The sequence below is a fragment of the Corythoichthys intestinalis genome, chromosome 9 (genome assembly GCF_030265065.1).
Source record: "Corythoichthys intestinalis isolate RoL2023-P3 chromosome 9, ASM3026506v1, whole genome shotgun sequence".
NCBI lineage: Eukaryota > Metazoa > Chordata > Actinopteri > Syngnathiformes > Syngnathidae > Corythoichthys > Corythoichthys intestinalis.
Genome location: NC_080403.1, coordinates 12,635,826 through 12,649,443, shown reverse-complemented (window position 1 = coordinate 12,649,443; position 13,618 = coordinate 12,635,826). Strand labels below are relative to the sequence as shown.

The 13,618-nt window shown below is 39.6% G+C and overlaps 1 protein-coding gene across 1 annotated transcript in view; it reads left to right on the top strand.

Moving 5' to 3' along the window:
• LOC130921451 (potassium voltage-gated channel subfamily B member 1-like) overlaps positions 1 to 13,618 on the top strand; it is a 127,621-nt gene that overhangs the window by 108,360 nt on the left and 5,643 nt on the right. The gene's annotated exons all lie outside the window — the stretch shown is intronic.

The following is a 13,618-nucleotide window of genomic DNA, read 5'->3' as shown; positions in this document are numbered from 1 at the left end:
GAAACCATTACCATTATTAATTCAATCTGCTGGCAAATACAGGCAAGTGTGTATGCTGCGCTCTGGTCTTCCCCGGTGTGGATAAGGCCTGCTTTTTGTTTTCGCAGCTTTGCAATGCAAACAAAGGCTCTCCGAGCACTCCATTTACAGTAAGGAGTGCGCGCATTTGGAATAATGGAACGCAGCTTGGGCCGATGATTGGTTCTCGTCAGCGAAGCATCTAGAAGGATTTGCTGACTGTGTTCTTAAGTGCTCAGTTTACGTACTAAGTTAATCACATTATGATAATAATAATAATAATAATTAAATAAAACCTCCCGACCCCGCCCCCTTCCCAAAAAGAATTTCTCCTCGGATCTACGCAATTCACGTAGGTCGCCCTTTTTGACTTCAAAACGGCGAATTTCGCCGAAAGGTGAGAGATTTTCATGCCTGTTAATGACAAGGACAGCAAAAGGAAAATGAACAAGAAAGACAGGATGAGACGAGTAATGTTCATGTGTGAAGTACGCTAGTGACAGCACTCTCCTGCTCTAATGACGAAAGCAGGAAAGTGTTTGATGTCAAAAAGTGTTTGCAGATTTTAACAGTCAACTATTGTGTGATCCAGCTTATTGCAATAATATTATGGAGATAGCATCCAGAGCTGTCGTGTGCTTTACATATGATTAGGGTATACAGTGAAAATACAGCAGTTTGTTTTATTTTCTGTAGATACCCCGTACGTCACAGCACACAAAAACTGAAGCAGTTTGCCTCTACTGAGACGTCTAATGGCGTATAATGACGTCTTACCTTATTTTTGTCATGTAAAAGCAGATGTCCAGATTGTTGATCATCCTGCCGGTGTTCTCAGATTTATCAGACTTTGATGTTGCTCCCGAAACTTGCTTGACACAGACAAATAAACTTAGTTTGATTGCTGGCTATTGGTTTCATTTTCCGCCCAACAGATTGTATCGACACCTTATTTTGCACAATGAGAGATCTAAGAGGAAGAGAAAGGCGAGTGGACACAGGCGTTCAGATTCACAGCTCGGACTGCGCAGTTTTATTGGCGTGAGCTTCGGCAGCTCCTCCTTCACGACATACAACTGAACATAAGTATCATACAGTTCAAATACAACAAAAATAACATTCATATCCCTCAAAAATAATGTTTACAAAAAAAAAAAAAAAGTGCTTCAATATATATTAATGTATTAAACAACAATGCAAAGAGAACTGGCATTCACAAATTCACAATCAAAATAGACATGCAAAATAGACATAAAACTTGCTGAGACTTTGGTCAAACTCTATTTAAACATTTTAGCAAATCGCTCAACAAATACACTGGATGGCAATATTTAGTCACAATATACAAACTATGATGCTGGGAGCCATTATCAAGTGTCTTACCGTCACAACTAAAGGCACAATGGACCCGCAGTGGGGGAAAAAAAAAACTTTGGCGTCAGACAAGGGACAAAATTCACTCATTGGCTTGATCTCTAATTAATTTAAAACTCGCCACGGACACCTTGTGGCGTATCTAAATCACTACCTTACATAGTTAAAGAGTGACACTGCGGAAGTACAGTCAGCGTGGCCATGTGACGTCACTGCCCTGCGACGTCAACAGCAATGGCAAGCTACTAGTTAATTTTTTGGTTTAAAATGTTACAAATTTTATTTATTAACATTAAGAAGGGTCTTAATATCAAATCATTATAACTCGTACTTATCTTTTAAGAACTACATGTCTTTCTATCCGTGGTTCCCTTTAAGCCAAGCAAAACACATTCAATAACGAAAAATACCTTTATACCTTACCTCAATAAAGTTAGGTCAATTTGACTTCTATGACAATATATTACAATATAAAATAACCAAACTAATAATTTCACCGCAAAATATAATGTTAACACTGGAAGTCCCGGGGGTTTTTTTGGCTATAAAGAAAGACCAGAAGGGCGTCAGATGACCCGATACCAAACTGACTACTTGGCTTTTTCAAACAATAGACCACTCAAACAAGCAATCAAGCAGACCACCCTCCTACACACTCCTGTGGAGTCGCTGCCTCGGTGTGAAGGGGGGTTTCACTCTGGATAGCTGCAATTAGCATCTTGAATATTTGCAAATCCAGGGCTCCCTTGGCTTTCTCAAACACGGAGGAACACGGAGATGGCCAGTCGCTGTGTTCTACAATATGATTGACATGGCAGGGCTGAATGGATATGTGTTGTATCAGGCATGCAACGGAAGGCAGAAAAGACGAGTGGACTTCTTGGTGGGTCTACAAAAGAATTGGCTCACTCTTATGTGGGCGCAAAGATGACGCAGAAGGAAAAAATTCTTCGGCAACAATCTCCAACACCTAGCCCCGGGAAAAGGGCGAAGTGTCATATGTCACCACATTAAAAATGTTTTGTTTTTTGCCTTTTTGCTTTGTTTTTTATTACACCATCCCTATGTAGTTTCTTTTGTTGTCTCTTTCACATACGTTTCTTTATTGAATAAAAAGCTTTGTTTGTGAAAAACATGACTTGTGTTGTGCATCATCAGCCATCCATCATCAGCAATATGACAATTATAGAAACAGTGCAACTAAATATTCAGAGAGAGTGAGACAGCTGTTCTTTCTCAATGCTGTAATGTCAGACAGTCCTCCGCAACAAATCCCCAGCAAAAAACAGAGCTCTGATATCTTCCCAATTTTGTCAAATCGTGCACAATTCGATCACATTAGACAACCATACTGAGCAGTTACCAAACACTAAAACATACAGTAAAAGGGTTGTCCGCCCGATTGCCTGCCTGAGTGGTCCACTGTCCGACAAAGCCAAGGCAGTCCTGCCCTGCAAAAATTCAAGATGCAAATTGGAGCAATCCAACCCTGAGGTTTTGCGAGTGTAAATGGGAATGACTAATGAGGACCTCAAAGCTCACTAAAGATATGCTGATTAGAATCAGATGACCCTGTTCTGGGTGCAAAAGTGATTTGTATCAACTGATCCACCCTTGGTAGTTCTAGTTTAAAGTGTTTCATAAATAAAAAATAGACTTTTTAAAATAGGGGAAAAGAAAAAAACAGGTCAATTTGACCTCCATGAGTAAACAAATGGGCAAAAAACATCACAAATAGCAATTTCATTTTAAAAGATGTGTTAAAATTTAAAACCAAATTTGACCTGTCAACATAACAGGAGTGTTAAGAGACATTTTAAGACCTCCATGAAAAAGACTTCGGTGCATTTTTAAATATGTGCAATTGCCTAATGACAAAATTCACAACAAACAAACACAGAGCACAGGGTGTGCCTTCTCTCTTTTCAAAAGACTTGACGCTTGACTGAGTCTGATCTCATTCTGCATCTCACTGGTGTTATCTTATCTCTGTCATGTCTACTACCAGCATGGGGAAAAGTGAGGCGTGGAGATGGAAAAGGTGAATGTTCAGGTGTTTGTTCTGTGAACAAAACACGCCTCTGTTCAGTCTCGCCGCTGTCGTTTGCATTCAGCCTGATTCATTAGGTTGGCAGCCTACGCCATGCGTTCAGCTTGATTAGACCCAACGTGATGAGCGAGCTTCCTGCTGCACAGCCCACATTAGAGGAGGGGATGCTGGGCTGTTTGTTGTTGTTATACTGCATTTGGTATTCCTTCAGGACTTGTGGAGGTTTGGACTTTTACCGCCGCACATATTGCCCAAAGTGATGACTCCGAGTCTGGCCTGTCACCTTTCAGGGTGCTGTTAATGTGTCACGTTGACTTGTTTTACTCCCTCGGGTGTGATTATTCAGTGGTTCGAGAGGGACCTCTAATGAGTCAAATGTGAGCCTTTTCATCCATCATTTGTTTCTCTTGAGATCCAAATTGAACTATTTTCAGGAAATGTCCTGCTCGGGTTCAAATATTACCACGGGTCTTTAAATGGCTATTTGAATAGACCGAGTCTTTCCCCACTTTAGCCAAGTCTCCCTAGCTTTTAGGCCCGCTCCCTGCAAAGGTCAAGGTGGCTGAGGGAAGATTCACCTGTCAAGATTAATTAATGTTTATGAACGTTTACGAGGGAAAATAATCCTGCCCACCGTTGTCAGGTATGCAGCCATCCTCACTGACCTTGTACTAGATTTCACACTGTAGACTGAGGACAGGACTGATGGGTGTGGCACAAATTACATCAGTAATCTGCTTAACCTCTGGCACCGTGACCAGGTATGGTGCTCAGCAGATTAGATCATTACACGATGACTCAAAGGTTTCCGCTAGTCATTCTCTACACACCTTGGGAATAAAATCAATACCACTCTGATGGGTTTTCCCCAACTTTCTCAACTCAAGGACCAAATCATAAATGTGTTTCCTCCAACACCCATAAATCTTGTGTTGTAATATTGACATATACTTAGGAAATATCACAAAAGGGGGCGGTTGTGATTGTACTACTACAGTATTTCATTGCACCTGTGATTCTGTCAAAGTCCACAGTATGAAATTCGAACAAGCACCATGCATTACTTAATAATAGTAAGCAACAAAAAACATTGACAAGACCAAAGAAACAAATTTGTCTTATTTTACCGTTTACTGGTACTTCGCAGTGCATAGTACACAAACTGTCAGGTCACGTTATAACATCGTTTTGTGGACATGCCATGATATCCAAAAATTACACCAAGTACCGTAATTTTCAGACTATAAGGCGCTACTTTTTTCCCTCATTTGGAATCCTGCGGCTCATAGTCAAGTGCAGTTTATTAATTTGTTTGGGTTAATAGGTAACGCTTTAATTGACAGTGGCGTCATAAGACTGTCATAAGACTCTCATAATAATGACATGACATTATCATGGGCATTACTGAATGCTTTTGACAGATTTCATGAATTGTCATCCGGTAAATCATATCACTAACTTCAATTTAGTCCACTTCGGATCCTTTACATCCATTCAAAAGTGAGATAATTTGCCGGATGACACTAAATGATATCTGTTATAAGTATTCATTATTGCTCATGAAAGTGTCATATGGGAGTCATGTCATAAATAGTCATAACAGTAACTGAAAATAATTAGCATAGAACATGAATTTTGATGGTTATTTACATCTGCAGCGCTGCAATGCATGCTTAGAGGCATGTTGGACAGCAACATTGTTGACAGCAAGTGGCAGCAGAGGTTGACTGTCTCCCCCCAAGGGAGCAGTGATGGTCAAATGAAACTTCTTGAAGCAATAAAGCTTTGCAGCCAATTGGTTCAAAGCTTCATGGTGGTTGGTCTTGTGACAGTCTCATGATGCCGCTGTCAAATAAAGTGTTACCGGTTATCTTTTGGTGTAAATATCCCATAATACATTGAGAACAGCTGCGGCTTATAGTCAAGTGGGGCTTATCTATGAACAAATATCGTTTTTGTGTCAAGTTTGGTGCGTGGGGGCTTATATTGTGGTGCGCCTTATAGTCTGAAAATTACGGTAGTCAATGATTGTGTGCTTGTTAGCTGCATTCGCACATTGGTCAGTCGTACAGTCTGGAAATGGGTTATTATTTATCGGCTTGCAGTGACATCTCTGGGCTTCTCTCCTTACTTTTATCCTGATCTGATCAGCATACCATATATTGTACTTATAATCAGACGTGGGTAGAGTAGCCAAAAGTTTTACTGAAGTAATAGTAGCGTTACTTCAAAATAATATTACTCAAGTAAAAGTAAAAGTAGTCATCCAAAAAAGTTACTAAAGGAATGAGTAACATTGTGAGTAACTGCATATATTTTTGTTGGATTTTTTTTTTTTAAACAATGGTATTTTTTTCTGAGCACAAAGTTATCTATATGGACTGTTGTTACAATGATATTGTACATAACCCTATACATAACCACATTAAGCCGAAGAAATACCCCATAAAAAATCCTTCATCAAAAATCAAATCTGACGAGAGACAAAAAGATTACATTATGAAGCATTATTCGTCCAAAGAGCATGAGTGCCCCCTGGTGGAGAAAATATTTCCTAGCTTAAATAGTGAATATTGTACTTCTTTCATAGTTCCTATTATGAAATTAAAAGGATCATATCTACGGTTTTCCGTAGTCACTCGGTGCCAAATAAAAACTGGGAGAGAGGTTAAAGAATAAAGAGGAAAAATGTAGCGACTCTTGTGTTGCCCAAAATAGCGGAGTAAGAGTAGCGTTTTTTTCTTTACAAATCTACTCAAGTAAAAGTAAAAACTTAGCTTAGTAAAACTTCTCTTAGAAGTACATTTTTCTCAAAAAGTTACTCAAGTAAATGTAACAGAGTATATGTAACACGTTACTAACCACATCTGTATTATAATCAAATTTTTGTTCTAGGAATACGAATCAAATTCATAAACGAATTTTCTAACAACCCACAATACTATTTGGTAACCCCTGAAGATTAATATATAAAACAGTGTAAAAAGGAATGTTCTGCTGGTATCAAGGAACTCTACGGAAGTGGGTTTAGATGCTTCATTTAGGCAAAAATGGTGCTTTGTTGTTACCTTGTAGAATTCAAATGCAACTGTAAACATTATGAGGGAAAAGCTGTCAAATACTTATGGATATCCAGGATTTGCTGGGGAAATATTAAAATACATGTACCCGAAGTACTCGTCTTACGAGATTTCGACTTCACGATGCCGGAGTCTCGTCCACCATTTTGTTCCAGCCGTTTTTTTTGTTTTTTTTTTTAATCGCATAAACAGCACCTTATTGTACCTCACAGTAGCTTGTTTTTTACTTTATTAATATGACGTGTTCTGCCCTCACTAAATTTGAAGTTCAGATAGACAGACAGCAAACAAGGCAATTGTGCTTTTTAAAGCTTTTTACTTCTTTCACTTTTGACAATTTGTAAAGCTGTAACACACATATGAACAATTAATTTCAAGACGACACGCATTTTGACAATAAAACACTTGACACAAAACAATCGGTGTTCAAACGTCCATCTAGGCTAATCAATATGTAAATTTAGTAGATTGAATTAGCCTAATTTGCCAAATAAAAGTCTGCTATCTTAAATGCTACGAATGTTAACGTATTTACAATTCTAATAGCAAATCGCTCACATATAACTCAACAACCTGTAGCTCTAAACTTAATTACAAATGCGTACACAACCATATATTAGCTGAAACACCTTACAGTGTGATATGGGCCAAACCATAACGCAGCTATCCTTTATCCAAGTCAGACGTCTGAGTCTGTTCTTCAGTCATACAAGGGGGCAGTCCGGCCAGACCCAATGCTGCCACCAGAGGGCAGTGAATCCTCCATCAATAAATAAAATGCAATACTATCAGGCTCAAGCGTTTACGTCACAGCAGCACGGGATCATGCGAGATTTGCGACAACGCAGCCATTTTGGAAGCACGTCTGCATCACGGGACATTTAAACTTAACGGCAAATACAATTCAACTACGAGTGCCAAAGTTGGAAAAAAGTAAGGAAAACTTGCCAGTTCGATACAGAGACAAACTTGTTACCACGGCGAAGGACAGATATGTGAGCAATTTTAAGGATGTGAACAATGTTGACCCTTACGAGCAAGCCGAACACAAATGGAATAAAGATGTCGACAAGCTTCCACCACTACGCGAAATGGACATCATGCTGTATTTTGTGTTTGGTGTAAATTACTACACTCATCAGCAATTCCGAAACTACAAATCGCTACAAAGCTACGAACAGTTTTGCTGCGGATGGGTGCAGGACCTGCACATTATGACCATAGCAAACGGCAACACCATATTTCTAGCAAAGGTATGCAATGTGTGTTTACATTAGTCTGTGACCACGGATGTACAAATTTTTTGTTGCAGAAAATGTAGCCTGTGTACAAATTCTTTGCCGCTCTCTCACGTCAACATATTGCAGCTTTTTCATTTAGCAACGACAGGAATTACAGTGCTGCTCGAAAGTTTGTGAACCCCACAGCGATGGTCAGATTTTTTGTAAAAAAAACTAAAATAACCTTATTAAATGTTAAGTTATACCCAAATCCACAATACTGACATTCCAAATAATGGACTGAAACAAAAGAAATAGTTATATTGTCATTCTTTATTTAACAAAAGTGGTTGATTTAAGAAAAACTCAGATATCATGTGTGCAAAAGTATGTGAACCCCTTCAGTTAATAGGATATTGCGCCTCCTTTTGCAGAGATTACCTCAACCAAACGGTTTCTGTAGTGACTAATCAGCCTCTCACATCTACTTTGGGGGATTTTTGCCCATTCTTCCTTGCAGAACGCAGTCAGTTGAGAGAGGTTTGATGGGCGTCTGGCATGAACTGCTCGCTTCAGGTCCCACCACAGCATTTCAATGGGATTTAGGTCAGGACTTTGACTGGGCCAGTCCAGAACACGAATCTTCTTCTTTTTCAGCCATTCCTTGGTTGTATTGCTGGAATGCTTTGGATCATTATCATGTTGCATGATCCACCTTCTGCCAAGCTTTAACTTCAAAACAGATGGCGTCAGGTTATGTTCTAGGATTTGACAATATTCCTCAGAATTCATGATTCCCTGGACTATGTGGAGTTGTCCAGGTCCTGAGGATGAAAAGCAAGCCCAGATCTTGACATTCCCACCTCCATGCTTCACTGTTGGGAGAAGGTTCTTTTGGTGGTATGCAGTGTTGACTTTTCGCCAGACATGGCGGTTTTGGTTGTGACCAAACAGTTCAATTTTGCACCTACATCAGTTGATGAAAACTCTTTTTAATTTAGTCTCGACAACACAACTGTTAAAAAAACAAAAAAAAACTACTGAATTGATTGATTAGGAAATCAGGTTGAAATAATAGAAAATTCCAAAATGTTGAGGGGGTTCACAAACTTTTGAGCAGCACTGTATGTCTTATGAAGACAATGCACATATATGCATGCTAGTTGTTTAGCTGTAGCTATAGCTAACAACAGGCCGACTTAGGGCATAAAGTTACCAAAATTTGCGTAAACAAACAAAATTAACTTACCGGAGTGGAAGTGCATTGAGCAAACTCTGTGTGTAACTGGAGAATCAAACGTTATGCCCTTCCTTCTGATCGAGGCCACTCATGCCATTCTTCGACGTTTGGTAAGTTCTGATATGACCTTTCCCTCGCCTTTTCTCCATGTAGGGATCCGGAAGAAACTCAATGGGGTTCCGTCGAGCTGTACATTCTCCTTTCTATTCGATCGGTTGATGCAATTCTTTACTGCACAATAATTTCCAATTTTCAAACAGATTTAAGTTGTTTTCTTTACCTGACTTCACCCAAAATCAGTGACACTCAGATGAAGGCGGAAGTAGTCGCTGAAACACGTCAGGTAAATAAAATAACCTAAAACAATTGTCTGCGATAAAAGAAAAAATTAAACGAATCTAAAATTGTGGACAAAATGAGCTTATAACAACTAAAATACAATACTTATGGACTTTCTTGATAGTCATTTTGGGATCCAGGGGTACTTAAAGGGTTAATTCTGATTTACACGGAAATTCGGATTACGTCGCCAGTGTAGGAACAGAACTCGTTCATAGCCTGGGGACTACCTGTAGTGATGATAGCACTGACTCTTATCCTTTGGGCAGTGGCCTCAAGCAACATCTTGTGGCTGCAAGGGCCACATGGCAGCCTGTATTGCATATACCGGGTGACACAAAAAAAACGCAAACCTTTTAAGAATCCAATAAAACCAAGACTGAAGTTAGAAAAATATTTTCTTCATTGTAATTAAAACCTTAAAACAGGTCATTTAAGAAAAAGTGATGGATTTTTTTTTTTTTTTAATTTAGCCCTTTATATGGCGTCCTCCTGTACGAATGCATTCTTGAAAACTGATGTTGAGATTTCTCATTGACCGCTGCAACATCTCAGCTGGGGTATTGTGAAATTTTATCCCGAATTCACCATGGCTACTAAAATGGCAGAGTGTTTACTTGTTCAAGGTCAATGTCATGCAGTGCTGCCACTTGCTCATGCCTGCCAATACGCACTTTAAATATTCCTGTTTTTTGGGATCACTCTGTATTGTACAATGCACAATGTATTTTACAACAATAGATAATTTATGTACTAGTGTCTGGTCAAAATGTACGCGACCATACATCGCCAAGTGCTGATATGAACAGGAGCAAGTCTTACCTTCTAATATATTGTCATGATTATCTATGTTTATATAGAGACAATTTAAAGTGTTCAGCCAGATAACAAATTATATTTTCTTCAAGAAAAAACTGGCAAGCCCGGAGGAAAACCACGCAGTCACAGGAAAAAACATGAAAACTCCAGACAGTAAGCGTGGAGCCCTTGTTTGAACCTTTGATCTCAGAACTGTGAAGCGACGTACTAGCCAGTAATGTACTATGCCACCTATATGATCTTCGGCCGCAGCAGTACAGCCACACACAAATAATGTTTACATGCCAGCGCTTGTTAATTATTGTAGAATACTAGCGTGCCTACAACCGAGTGTGCGCGCAGGATGACGACAATTTCTGTGAGAGAATTCCAGTGAAATATTTTATGCAGCATGTTTGATTACAAATCAGTAAAATTTCCTTTTATCCTCCTCGCTCACTATTTTCGTCCTTGAGTTTGAAGGAGCAAAAATAAAGTATAATACGTGTGGCCAAGAGACCATATTAGCTTTGGCCTTATTTCTTTTTAAATCTGCCAGGTTTGATCAGTGCTTTGGGGAGAGAACTTTAATAGGTCATGAACTGATAACAGATTTTATTAGTTGCCATCTCAAATGGGATTGACTGACACAAGTGCAGTTCAAAGCGTGGAATGTAGGTCCCCATATGTTCCAGCCCCTTCTTTGTAGTTGAGGGGCATCACACATGTCTCATAGCATGCCAATTATCATTGGCATATACTGTATATCATGTTATATCATATCATATCATTGTCAGACATGATGCACAACTTGGTTCAAATTTGCTTGTTTGTTGTGTGTTGATGATAAATACGGCCTTCAAAATGGTTTGTCGAGCACTGGCTCAAGGTTTTGAGACGGACAAGCTGAACACAGATCGCAGGTACAGAAGCTCCAATTTTACAAATGTTTTTCCTTTGTTATTCGTGCACGGATCACGATGAAATTCGTTAGGAAAATTGTATTGATGTGTACGCATAAATCCTCTGACCCCAATATTAATTAGGTTTTTTTTTTGTATTAAGGTTAATTATTTAATTGCAGACTTATACGTGAGGATTTAGCCAGAAGAGGACATTCACGCTCTTCGTCACAGCCTTCAGACTGTAGTAGCACACTAGTTATTCTTTGTTAGCTCACGCACAGTGTTGCTCATACATTGTTGCTAACACACTGATTAAACTCTCTTGGAATCTAAGTTAGGGACTTTAATATGTAGTGCCTTACACAAATTTTGTAGTACAGTGGTACCTCAACATTCGATCGCTTCGACACACGATCTTTTCAACATCCGATGTAAGATTTAACTCGCCATTTGTTTCTACATCCGACGACGTGTTCGAAATACAACCATTTTGACAGCGCCACAGTTTCTTTGTTTTCCCGGAAGACAGGCGCACGGCAGATTTTCTTGTGAGAACTTTTTTCATCGGAGAAACCTTCGAAACGTATATGGCTGCGGATTGGATGATGGCTGTCCTCATCACACTCAACACCGACCAATCCACATGAACTCATTTGCTCCCAAAAAACGTATAAATACGTTCTATTTTTAATTGTTTCAGTGTCCCAAAGACGTATTTTTACGTCTTTTAAGGGGTTTTTTTCACAAGAGACATCGCCAGGTTCTCAGGCAACTTAGCTCCAAAGCACAATGCTGAAAATCCATTTTAAAGCAATAAAACTGGCCACTGGAGGGCAGTAGCGCATTTTGTAAGACCCGCAACCCAATTCAACGGAACAAACGGCCGGGGCTCTGGCAGAAGACGACCAAATGGACGACCTGGACGCCAGGCGCGAGAAGTCCAAGCAGGAAGACCGGGACCACCAGTGAAGCGGACGATGCCATTGAGTCCATGCTGCTCGCTGAGCAGAGCCCACGCCGCCGTGCTCGTCCGCTCGCGTCCCCCGCTACCCTCCAGTGTCCCGCGACTCAGCTGGAAACGCGCACGGCCAAACCAGTTCCCCCCCAGAAACACAACATGCCCCAGATAATATCACCAGGCGAACTCCGCCACGAGGCAGTGGTCAACACAAAAGAAAGAATGAAAAAAAAAATCCATCTTGATGAGACAAGCGGCGATTGTTGTGTATTTGTTACACTTATAAATATTAAAATGATCAGGCTGTTGTGGGTGAACACCGTGTAGCACACGTCTTTAATCTCACTACTTTGCACTGCGCTGCACACATCAAACATAAAAATATATTCCCCGCAGACCCAGACATGACATGTCAAACAAGGATGTGCTTCCCAGGGTGAACCAATCGTGGATGACATAGATCATCCTATCAATATATTACAGCGATGAAGGAAAAGTTTACCGCGGCTGTTGCGGCCACAACAGCATCATCTCTCAGTTCAGTAGTTTAGTTATGTGTAAATAAATTGTTAATTTGCTAACAAAAGCTCTATTTGTCTTGTTGTTAACGTTAGTTTGTAAAACAAAAACATTATTCAGATGTTTGGAATGTCACAAAAGCATAAAATAGCTGTTATGTTTGAAATGTATGCTTTTACAAAAAGCTCAATTTCTCTTTTTTCATCACAAATTGGAAAATTGCTCAAACTGAGCTATTTTTTGCTTGCTGATTGCTGCATGCTGATTTCTAAAGAATGGAAAACGATATGAACTACCTTTTTTTCCCTGCTGAAAGAAGAGAGTCTAATCTTTCTTTTGGTGGGTTCCATGTTTATATAGCAATAGAACAGAATTTTCTGTGAGCCTTGCAAAATCAGTCAAAATCCAGTAAAACGGCCGGGAGCGAAGGTGGTTGCACCGGTGAAAATGGCTGGGAGTGAATGAGTTAAGCCACAATATGACATTTTTTCCGGAGGCGAGCAAAAAACGTTGTTTCCTGTCAAAACAGCTTTCAGGAACATTCTTTGCTTCTTTTTTAATGAGGACATTGAGTGTATTTCTGACAAAACTTCAGAAATTACCCTTATCTACAAGAACCGCTTTGCACTCCACCATTGTATTCAAGCAGATAGTCACTTCCTGGCGATGTCATGTCTGCAACTCCCGTCTTTTTCCCCTGATTGGGACAGAACACAGAAGGCCAAGAGCTGGTTGGACATTTGAGGTTGTCAAAATGTTACAGCATGATGAATCAGGCAGAACCGTCTTGCACTGCAAGGCTACAAAAACATGCAAGCCACAACCCTTGTTGAAGCATAAGCTGTACAGATAATGGGTGCATTGGTGATACCAACATTATGCTGATGTTTCCTGTGATCACTCATGCTATTAAAATAATTTGCACAATATACTGTATTATTTTTTTTCTAACAATATTGTGGTACATTGTATAGAAAAGTAATAGGCTACCAACAAATATAAAGCAGTACAGCATGAGGAAAAAAATACTACAAACTCTCTGTATATTGTAGTACAATTGTGAAGGCTCTGCTTGTATTTTTCTTTTAGTCATTTGCGCTGATGACAAAAAGATGAA